Here is a 12,409-nt window from a genome sequence, read left to right on the forward strand (position 1 = left end):
TGTGATATGAACGTTTTTACAGAGAATGCCTCAGGGCAGCCGCCTGCCTCATGTGTTCAATGTTACAGCTATATAACATACAGAAGTGGAAGAATGTTTGAGGCAGCAGCCACTGCAGAGTCTGCTGGAAGTTTCCAGTGCTAACTATTCTGAGGATCCAAAACAACAAACTCTTTCCTTCTTGCTTAGGATACTTTTCATCCAACACCTTTTGTCCCTAAATTTTATTTATCTCATTCCAGGAGCGTGAGTTTAAGCTAAATTTCAGTAGGGGTGTAACTGGGAATGAATCTATTAGAATAAGCATCAAGTGATATATTTGGGGCCTGACTCTACATTTCCCTGAACCTTGTGTGTGCCAAATGTGGATAAAAAGCTACCAAATCAGAACGGAGGTGTTCAACACCCACCTTGTTCTCACTGAGCATTGGTATAAGGCCTCAGTTCAGCAGAGTACTTCATATGTGCCTTTAATTACCTCAATGGGAGTACTTCTGCCCTTGCGTAAGTAACTTGCTGAGTTAAGACCTATGTCATTGTCTAAGGTGCAGGGTAATGGCAGCCTTTAAAGGACCTAACAGTTATAGTCTGTGTCAGATCCACTTAATGACCTCCACTATGACTATAGGCACTGGCTGTGATGTGGAGGGAGCAGCAGCAGTGCTCTGCCCTGATGTCAAGTACCAGAGGGGTAGCCATGTTAGTCTGGATCTGTAAAAGCAGCAAAGAGTCCTGTGGCACCTTATAGACCAACAGACGTATTGGAGCACGAGCTTTCATGGGTGAATACATGCAGCCGACGAAGTGGCTATTCACCAACGAAAGCTCATGCTCCAATGGGGGGAGGGATAGCTCAGTGGTTTGAGCACTGGCCTGTTAAACCCAGCATTGTGAGTTCTCAATCCTTGAGGGGGCCACTTAGAGATCAGGGCAAAAAATTGGTCCTGCTAGTGAAGTCAGGGGACTGGACTCCATGACCTTTCAAGTTCCCTTCCAGTTCTAGGAGATTGGTATATCTCCAATTTTTTTTTTTTTATACATCTGTTAGTCTATAAGGTGCCACAGGACTCTTTGCTGCTGCCCTGATGGGACCTCCAGCACGCATTGTGCCTCAAGGTTTCCAGGAGCACCTGGGAAGCTTGGGCCACATCTATATCTTATTACAGGGTGCATATATATGTCTCCCCTTCCTACCTTAGCTTCACTCCACTGGCCAGTGCAGAGGAGGTGGGAAAACCCTTGGCCCTCTTGGTCCACTTCATGGAAACTTGTATAGCTGTCGATGGGAAACTGGTACTGTTCTTATGCTCCCTGGAGCAGGATTGTGTCTGCCCTCTGCTTATGGCACAAAGGGAAAGGAAATTTCCTTACACTCTCTCCTCATTACCCTCGTATGCATGCACGCATACACCTCTCCCCCCCCACCGGGCACTGTCTAGTCCATTCATCTTGTTCTGATATCCAAGGCTTTCATATCACAGCTACATTTTACCTCATCGAAGGGACATTTCCTCTTATGTTTTACCTCATGAACATAGAGCTGTTTAAAGCAAAACAATGAATGAATCAGATCTCACAACTGTTCCAGCTAGTCACTTATTTGGAGTGATTACCCTGGAAGGACCAGGATTTGGATCTCAAATCAAATAGGCAAACGATGCAATTAGCTTATATCAAATTAGCCACCATTCACCAGCTGACACCCCAGAAGTCTGGACTCCGACCACTAATTCACTTTATTTCCACTTCCTTTAATGTTTCTACCTGTTTTCATGCTAATAATTGGATTTACCTGCCTCTTAATTTCAGCCATGTGATAATTTCCTGAACCCTTTTCTCTTCCTTTCACCTGTACCTAACACCATCATTCCTCTCTCTCTCTCTCTCTCTCTTTGTTTCTCCAGTCTTTTCTTTTCTCACCATCCCGGCACCTTCCTCACTGCTGTCACATCAGATCTACTCACTAGGACTCTGTCTGTATAACTCTCTAAGACAGGGACACTCAGACCTCAGTGGTTCAGAAGCCAAATTAGCAATCAACATTACCCAAAAGAGCTACAGTACTGTGAATTCATTGTTTCATTTACTATATCTATCTATCTATCTATCTATCTATAGCTATATATATCTGACACATATATATGTGTATTGCAACTCCTGGAGCGTGAGAGGGGCCATAGCTTGAGTAAGAGACAGAAGAGAGTGTCAGATATATAGAGATATATATCATTATTCTCACCGCAAAATGATTGACAAAATATTCTAGAATTGGTTAATAATATAGTAAAAAGCATTCTGATTGGTTAATAATTAAATCACAGTGTTTTAATATCATGTGCTGCAAAAAGTCGCAGGAGACACATTAAAGAGCCATTTGCAACGCCTTGAGCCCCAGTCTGAGTCACTGCTCTAAGAAATGCCTAGTACACTTCAGGGCCGGGTACAATAATATGCCATAATAATTTACGGCATGAAATGAGCCAATGGGGTCAGCCTAACTTTTAAATAGAGAAGTGTCCACATTACAAAAGAACATGTGGACTAGTTGGAATCCTTGTTAACCAGTCAGAATAAAGAGGCCAAAGACTGTCTGCAAAGGGGGGAATGAACTACTCTGTCACCATATCCCTACTAGGACAGGATTGAGGCAAATTGTTGGCATGGAATGTCGAATCATATATAGCCATGGCCCATCCTGTGATTATAAAGAACTTCAGCTTCTGGGGCTATTTAGTCCAAACACTCAAAAAATCCACTTCTACCAGTTTGATTTTCTTTTAAGGACCTGAGATTGTCCAAGAAAAGTTGACGTTTGACAGAATGAGCAAAAGCCATTTCTGCAACCTCCTCTACTTAGATCTCCCTGATTCCTATATCATCTCTCTCCAGCATATCCAAACTGTTGCTGCTAACCTTCCTCACCACCATGCAGACGTCATGTCCATTGTCAAATTCCTCCACTTTGCCTATCACATTCATTAAAATCTTCCCGTCCTCTCCTGCTGAACTCAACTATGGTACACCTTGGTTTACACTGAGGGCTTCGGGGTTTATTAATTTCATTTTTGGGGTGGGTTATTTTTAGTTTTATGTAAGATGTCCAAAAATCAGGGGGGTTGGGGGCTCTCACTTAGCATGTACTGTAAGCAGTAATGTATATCAGACACTGTCACAGGGTTCTCTACTCACTGCTGGGATGCCTCCTTGAGGCTGTGTCTGTGGAACAGCTCCGCCCAGTTTGGCAGCCTCTTTTGTCTCTCAGTCACGCTATGGCCCCTCCTACACTCCAGGAATTGCAGGACTTCATCTTTGTGAGTCAGGATGCTCCCTCTTCATGGCTTGGAGTATTGCCTTTTCATGCCTTGGTCTTCCAGACAGGTCACTATGTGGTCTTCCCCTTTCCAGGGTATCAAAGTCTCACTGGACTGGCTGATCGGGGACTGTTTCCAGCAGTCCTCCAATCCAAGGCAATGTCACTTCCCCAGTGGCTGATAAGAGAACCTGGGCACACCCAATGCTTCAGGTTCCAGGACAGGGACCCTTGAATCAGCGACCAAGGTCTGCACCATGCCAAATCTTGCTGCTGTTTCCCTGAGCCTTTTCCTGCTCCATCGCCCTTCTGGGTAAAACCTTCATTCAGGTTCAGGATCCCAGGATTTCTACTATTCCCCAGGTCTCCTCCTTTCCTTCTCTAAGCCCAGAGAGTGACTGCAGGTTTCTACACTACAGCCCCTTTCTTTGCAAATGTCCTGGTTTTATACTAGCCCCACTTGCTCCCACTCAGGTGGGCTCCAGACTTAATTAGTGTTTGCTCATGAAGCCTAACTTTCCCTCAGGTGTAACCTCTTGGGGTCAAATTAATCCCATTCCAGACTAATGTAGGGTGAACACCCCCATCACATTCATATTCTCATTGCAGCGATATATAATGTAATAAGTCAACTCTTTATAGTGTTCCCCAATGTATCAGAATGTTTCAAAGAGCATGGTCTTAAAGCACACTGGAGAACCTTTAGTGCACACCAGCAGGGTCCATGTGGACCAATTAATGTGCAACACGTTAGCGCACTTTAGAAATCACATCTCTGTAGCCCACATTACTGCTCCACGTAGATGAGCTCTTAGATAAAACTAACCATTTCTGGTGCTTATTGGGCAAACAGCAGTTTCATTTTATTTTTTTTATTGGGGGTGTTTTATAGACTAAAAACAGAAGTCCAAAGCCGTACTTATATCTCAGACCTTTCTTCTTAGTGCGTCCTGCCACATTTTCTTTGCTCTTACCCACCAACACCAGCATCACTATGTCCTTTGTTCCTCCTTCTTCTCTCATCTTCACACTTTCTTCTAAGTGAGGCCCCCCAGACAATAACCCAGATCAGCAAAATGCTCTCTCCATCTTGACACTATGTAAGAGAAGAGACTTAAAGTAAAAAACATAATCAAAATTACTCCCTTATTCTGAGTGGAGTATCATGGAAACTTGGAGTGCACAGGAGTAGGGTAATATACCTTTAAATAATTTGTGAGACCACTAGTGGTGCTCTATGTGTTTTAAGAAGCTTCTAGAAACCACTCAGAGCAGCAGGAGGTAGCCGGTAGACCTTGGGTGTTTAGGTAGATTTTGTCAAATGTTTATTTAGGACCCAACTGTGCCCATGTGTTTTGTTTGTGTTGCTATTGTTGTGTAGGGAGCAAAAAAACCACAACAGAATAGTAGTTTTTTCAGGAACAGTCACCAGGCAGTCTCATCCTAATGACAGGGATAATATTTCTCATCAGGCATTGTAACCTCAGCTTTCCAAATGCTTCTAGAGCCCTTAGGATTCCAGAAAATGAGAATAAAAGGATCCGAGTGCTGCAAGCTAAACATCAGGGGAATTGAGGCTACCCAACACCTTGCGGGCTCTAATCCAGAAATGACATAATATAAATGAGCAATTCTGCTATTCACCTTCTCTCATTTCAATTATCTAAAACATGCCACACCATACCAGGGCTGGGATGGAAGAACATACCATTAAAGAGCTACTGCCACCTAATATCATGAGACAAGATTTATCTTATCAGACTTCTGGTTGATTATTATAAGGCCATAGAAGCTCAGAGATAAGAGAGAACTCATCAGCTTGCTTGTCAAGTGGATTTCTCAGACTCTCCCTCAGCCCTATGCAGAGACCTTAGAATTCCATAACATTTCAGGGCTAATATCTGTGCCTCACACAGAAAATGTTAACCAGTTCTTCTGAATACTTCCAGAATACTTCACAGGGCTACATTCTCCTTTGCATCCCACCCCTTTTGTGCTGCCTCAGTGCCACAGAGTGGACAGAAAGCAGCTGGAACTGGCAAAATGCGAATGCTCCTGATGTGTGAGAGCTATCAGCTGATGCAGAACATATCTCTGGACCCCACCCCAATCAGCACTGGCATAGGGAACATATTGGGGAAGAGTTGGTGTGATCAAAGCCTTATGTGCTATAGCAATGCTCACCAGTCCTGCAGTGAGCATGGCTTAAATTTAGAGCAGCCTTCAGGGGGCTCAGCATACTGCAAATCTGCCTTGAGAATCAGTAAGCCATAATAGGTTCCCTGACAGCCTCCTCCCTTTCTGCTTGCAAAGCGAAAGCCCGGCAAAGCAGAGAATGTGGATCATTTTCTTTCCAGTATTTGGCTTCAGAATGCCAGCATTTCCATGGTGGCTATGTAATTCAATTAATCATTTACTTAAACTTGACTCTAGAGTAAATTTCTAGGGAAAAAAACAAAACTATAAACGAACATCACTGAGTGTTAAACAAAATCCAGGACAGGAAAAGAATAAAACAAAAGATTAGTGCAAGAAGCAAAGGATTTCTAGGCAACACCGTAAATGTGGGGAGAAACTATTCTTTAACAAATTTTTAAAAGCTTCTAGATAACATTTAAAAAAAAACAACACAGAACATCTGTAAGATATAAATGTAAACCTAGACTTGTCAAAATGTATTCTCTAAATAGTAATGTTTCGCTACTTTGATACTCAGGGCTTGTCTGCATGGTGCATTAGTCCACAAAGAGGGGTGTAAATTCTAGTGTGCGCTAGCATATTGCTCACTAACTGGCCTATGTGGACCCTGCTGGCATGCACTAAAAGGTCCCTAGCACATTTTAATGTAGTGTTGTTTGAAGTGGGACTATGCTAACATGCACCAGGGAACTTTTAATGCATGCCAGCAGGGTCCACATGGGCCAGTCAATGTGCAACAGACTAGTGTGCAACAGAATTCACATCCCTCTAGTGCAGGCTAATGCACTGTGTGGACAAGCCCTTATAAAACTGGAGGTAGTATCAACTTTAATTCATTCTTATGTTAGATGGACAGTGAACTATCTTCAATCCATGAATATAATTGTAATTCAGAGTAAATGAAAATATGCTTAAATTCATCTTTTCACTTTTTAGACATTTTTATATTGTAATTGATAAAATCCTAAAGCTATCAGATTGTGTTTCGCTTTTCTCTGCAGAAGACAATTGAAAAGCACTTTATAATACAGACCATAATGAAGAGTCTCATTTCCAAACTTCACCTTTGCAGAATTCTGTTCACCTAGGGTGAATATTTATTGTTTTTATTAGATATGTAAATTATGATCAGTTTTTTTTCCAATGTCATCAGTCATCATTATAAAGGATGATCAAGAAGATTTTTCTCCGGCAAACTTCAGGACAAATTTGCTAGGCTGATTTACACAGTGCATTACACAGAAAATCAATGATACAACTGAATAAACCAGTGCTAGCCTTGCTGGAATAATACTGGCATGAAAAGAATGCAAGGATCTAGAGCTAGTATAGAGCAACACAATGTATATTACCCAGATACAAACCCCCTGTTTTGAGATTCTTAATCTCTCACATTATAACACTTCACTTCATATCAGGAGTAGCTTTTTTTTAGGGTGATCTTGGGGCCAAAGCTAAGATTTGTCTATGGATAGTTGAATCAAAGGCACCAACAAATCCTCTCAAATCCAAGACACAGAGACATAATCAATGACATTGGAGCCAATGGAATTACTACAAGCATACAAGAGCAAAATCTGCCACAAAGTTCCCTGTCTTCTCTGTCTATTGGCTGAACCTCCTGTCTGGTCTTGAAAACAATACTCTTACATTAATAAGTGTCTGAGAGTACTGGGGGCAATACAGGCAAATGGATTCTTCATGATTGGATGAAATGATAGCCTGCAAGTGCCTAGAAGCCTCAGCTTCACTGCTGCTCACTCTACAAACACATAACAAAAAGACAGTCTCTGCCCCCTGAAACTGACAATCTATGGAGCTATACTGGTGTGATTTCTTTCAAGAGATGCCAAGCTAGAACTAGAGGGCACCATAGGGATAAAGTGAGACCAAGATCCATTGGTCTCCAGCATCTTTGGTGCAGTTTGATTACTGCTTTTTCCTGTCACTAACGTTTTGCAAATGATTGAGTCAAAAGTTTCAGGTAGCTGTATCAGCGACTACAGAATTGTATGTTAAATTGCTTCCATTTCTTTGTGTGTTTCACTTATTATATAGGAAAGTGTTACATACACATACACATGCACACAAGCTCATGTGCATTTTAGATGTCAAAAGAATAGGGGGCCAAGTTTTTGAAGTCCTGCATCATGTGTAAGCCATTTATACCCGTGCAAAATAGATGCTAAACATTATCATTGTGATATGGTAGCATTTTACACCCGCTCCACCCTGGTGCAATGACTACACAAGGTGCAGGGCAATGGATGTTCAGGTTTCTGGGCAGATTACATACCTCTTGATTACAGTGTAGAATGTGTTAGGAGATGATACTCGAGTGGATGGTTCAGAAGAGGATCCTTTAAGAAGAGTGTGATCGTACTGACCTCACTTTCACCAGACTGACAGCTTGGTGAAGAAAGCTAAACTGAATATCAAAATCATCAGCAAAACTCTCCTCTCTCTTTGATTGTACGGTTTAAGAGGAGCCATTCAGCTCAATTTATTCTCTACACAGGAACTTCATTGATTGTCTCAGACATTCATGCAGGAAGGAAGAAGAGATAACATTTTTAAGTGATTGTAAGATGGAGCAAACTGCTTTGTGAGAGTAATATATACCGTAAAGTTTCTTTTGTGTAATCTGCTACTGAAAAGTAACAGGAATTTACCTTTTTGGAACAAAGGAATCATTACAGATTATCTAATGATTACTGAAGACAGAAACTTGAATGCTGGGATATAGATTCAGATATATTTTGGATATTAAGACACAAAAAAGTTTTATTGGGGGAAAACTTGTAGAATACTGCCCCATTGACTTCACCTCTTATCATATCCCTATTCGGCTTCAGTAATAAATAGAGACTGTAAAAGCAGCAAAGAATCCTGTGGCACCTTATAGACTAACAGACCTTTTTGGAGCATGAGCTTTCGTGGGTGAATACGAAGACAAAGTGGGTATTTACTCACGAAAGCTCATGCTCCATAACATCTGTTAGTCTATAAGGTGCCACAGGATTCTTTGCTGCTTTTACAGATCCAGACTAACATGGCTACCCTCTGAAACAGAGGCTGATCACATCTTATTGACTTCAAAGGATATTTTGATCTGATCTAATCTTATTGCCTGCAATTGGGATTTCAGTGATTTAGAGAGAGAGTTAATCCTGACTGGGAACTGCTGATATCAGTAGGGATGTGATTCGAATCATGTGTCATAAAAATCAGTATGGATTTTCTACCAATCACATCTTCTGGCTGTCAAAGGGGATACCCTGATTAACATTTAGGATTAAATGTTGTACTTGATAATGCAAAAATGCAAATGAAAACTCGGTACTCAAGTGTGTGATGGCTGTGCATATTCCACCGAGGTGGCGGTTTAGAAATGTATTTACGGAAAGTAAATGCAGGGAGGAGTTCAAACTGTAGATGTTTTATGTGGAATTTTGCTCATTTTAGTATAATTTGATTAAATAGCAACACAGAGGGTCTCTAATGTCAAACAGGTTGTTTGGATGATGTTGTCACTGTCGTGCTAAACTTTACGCTTCACAAGATAGGCACGACATAGATTTTCAAATGTGGACACAACCAGTCTATTGACTAGTATTTACGTACACCCTAATTTGTTCAAGCAAATGCGAATCCATTCATTGAATCAATTTATGGGCTACTACTCAATATTCAAATGCAAACTTAGATGCAAGAAGGCAAATGTCTTTACAGACATACATTTTGTAACCATTGTCAAACTGTCTGAAGTGAGTGCCAACCTCAGGGCAGACTGTTACAAAGCACGGCACAAACCCCAATCTTGTTGTGAGTTCCATACTTAGATTTCACCAATCACATATCTAGTGTGAACTCCTCAAGCACTACAACAGCCTTAACATGGAGTCATAGACAATCCCTTTGGATACTCAGGTCTATCTTGCCACCCAGGTAAACTTGCTTTTGTGGTAGATGGTCCCTTACACCAAAAACCACAACAACATTCACATTACTCCTAGTCCCAAAGGACCAGTCACTTACCCCTGATCAATTGGTACTCTAGATCTTACATCAAAGACACCGCTTGTAGCCAATCTTGTAATAAAATTAATTAAGAAAAGGAAACTAGAAATAAGAGAGTTATTTACAGGTTTATGGCAAGTAAACATACACACACAAATGAATTACAGTCTTAGGTTTCAAAAGTTAATAGAAGCTGTAAGATGCAAGCTCTGAATGTCCTTCAGGGCTGACCCAAGCTAAGCAATTTGGGGATCTCTTGCTTAAGCTTAGAAATATTGCCCTCTCCAAATTCCAAGCAGCACAGTGATACAGATCCTTCTGGTCAGGATTTTTATTCCCTTTCCAGAGTTCAAACTGTGATGGGACGAGGGTTCATGCATGTCCCCTCTTATGGGAATGCAAGGAGCAATCAATAAAGTCTTTTGTCCAATGATGTTCCATAGCAGCTCACCTGGTTTCTATAGGCCTTCTTTTGTTGGGCAAGAGATGACACCTCTTGTGGTAAACTAGTATCTCACACTTGGTAATGCTTCTCTCCTGCCTTGGGCGAGGCAGGAAATTCCATTTTCATAGCAAACACTTTTATAGTTGCAAAGCAAACCTTAAATATTACCTCATGGGACACAGATATTGCAAGTCAGACTAATGCATGCAGCAACTCACAAGCATTTCATAAAATCCAAATGCTAAACATATCTCTATAAATTGAATACCTACTTTCACAATACTAACACACAGGTGAACCAACCTGGTTTCCAGCTATGCATTCGTCAGTGTTCAGTGAGGCCTAGGTACACAGGGAGACGTTGGCAAACCAGTAAAGTGCTTGAAACCACTATGGCTTCTTGTTAAAAAGCGACCTAGTCAGTAGGCTGTAAAGTGGCCATGCAGCTTGACCAAGGCAGGAGGGGAGGGGGGGGTTGGGTGTCACAGAAAGGGCAGCTTGACCCCGCATCCTTCTTGATAAGAATTGTATTGAAGTTGCTGATACATTTTAGAAGAGCAGGATTTGCTCCAGACATGTCTATTGGGGTCTCAGGAACGAAAACTCTGGAAAAACTCACACCTGGTTAATCAATAATCAAAAGAAGCCTCTTGCTTGACCATTGGGATTGCTTGCTTAACAAGTTTTCTTTAAGGGACATGTCATTCTATTACTAATGTATAAATAAGGGGAAAAGCTTGAGACAGTTAGACTCGTTTGGGGACTCTTTTGGACTGTCCTTCTGGATCCATCTAAGCCATCTTTGATCTCTACTCCCCTAATTGGCTTCTCTAGGCCAGGCCAGTTCCTTGGCACAAACTGGAATAGCCTAAAGGCTGCTCTAACATGTATACCAAAAGGCCGTTACAGCATCCAGCAATCAGCAGGGAATAGGGATGCCATGAGCACAGCCCATCTCTTCCTTGGTCATGCCATGTGTCTGGGCAGCAAGGAAGGAGATGGCATGGGAGTCTCTATTGCATCTGCATGCCACCTGGGAAACCACCTACACTGATGATTCTCCTCTGGCCAACTAAACTGGCTTTAAGGAATCTTTGCAAGAAGCCCTCAAACAGGGGATATCTGGCCTAGTATCTTTAAAATTTATTTATTTTTATATAATATATATATATATATTTTCAAAGTGTTGTATCACCAAACATGAACTAAGTCCATATGATTATTATGGCAATTTCATCGATGCCGTCAACAGGGTTATGCAGTATAGAAATCAGTGAAAAAATTCACTTTAAGTGTGGCCTCTCTTGCAGCACTGGAGCCAGGGCTGCTTGGATTCTAATCCCAACACTTGAGTTTATTAATGTGTAAAAATGCAAATAATGATGCACTGTCTACATCACAGGGGTACTGAGAGGACTGAATGCTTCCCATTAAGTTGTGGGTTTAAACCACAGACCATCACAGCAGGAGCTTCCAGATAATTTGCATCCTGCTACACTCTTTGAAAGGGTGAGTTTAGCCTGCTGTCTGGGGGTAAAGTCATGGCCCCATCTTCAGCCTATAAGAAAGATGGTTATAGGTTTCCCAGTGGGCTCTAGCCTACAGTAGTCGTTGCATTCCTCGAGCATAATTTCAGCCCTTATATCTAGACTCTGCACAGAGGGACAATATAGGCTCTTCATAACCCCGCCTTCCCTTGCACATGCATGCAGGGCTGGGCACATTCTATTCCTTAATCTCTGTAAAGCCCTTTGATGCAGGCAAACCAAGTGCCATTAAATGGACACTTTTCTTTAAATCTCTCTCTCTCATATATCAGTTACTAAACCAATCACACTAGGTTGCAGACCAAAATGAAGTTTGAAATCTGCACCTTTTAATAAAATAATCTATATGAGGGCAGATGATATTTGGTTATGAAATTTATCTGTAAATATAATTTAAAAATTCAACCACAGAGTGCTCTGAACTAAGAGGTAAATATTCAGTGTAATGCAGAGCAGTCGAACTACATGATTCCTATTATAGTTAATGGGAGTCTTAGAGTTAAATCCCTGAGCATCATGCTAAAAATTTACCCCCTAGTGTTTGCAGATGGAGCAAAAGGATTATTGTACATACCAGCAGAAAATAAAGCCACAACAGATATTTTGACCAGAAAGCCTTCCTGATCAAGAAAGGCTCAGCAGAAGATTTAGCTTTGTTAGTTATTTTCCTGTAGGCTCTTCCTGAAGGACTTTTCCTATTTGAGATGACATTATTGGTTTGTGTTTCATTCACTTTTATTTTCTCTTTTAATTTTACAATCATGCTCAAATTTCTTTTTGTATGTCACTCAATAGCCCAATCTTACACCACTGAAGCCAATCAGGGATTTATCTTTGACTTCAATGGGTACAAGATCAGCTCCAAACACTTGTTTTGCAACACCATTA

At 41.3% G+C, this 12,409-nt stretch overlaps 1 long non-coding RNA gene across 1 annotated transcript in view; it reads right to left on the reverse strand.

Annotated features, from left to right (window-relative positions):
- Window positions 1-4,293: 4,293 nt before the first annotated feature.
- The window catches only part of LOC115651358, a 53,914-nt gene continuing 45,798 nt past the window's right edge, over window positions 4,294-12,409 (reverse strand). The window contains exon 6 of the long non-coding RNA XR_004000335.1: window positions 4,294-4,406. This is a non-coding gene — a long non-coding RNA (uncharacterized LOC115651358). The remainder of the gene's footprint in view (window positions 4,407-12,409) is intronic.

This window comes from Gopherus evgoodei, chromosome 4, assembly GCF_007399415.2.
Source record: "Gopherus evgoodei ecotype Sinaloan lineage chromosome 4, rGopEvg1_v1.p, whole genome shotgun sequence".
Lineage (NCBI taxonomy): Eukaryota > Metazoa > Chordata > Testudines > Testudinidae > Gopherus > Gopherus evgoodei.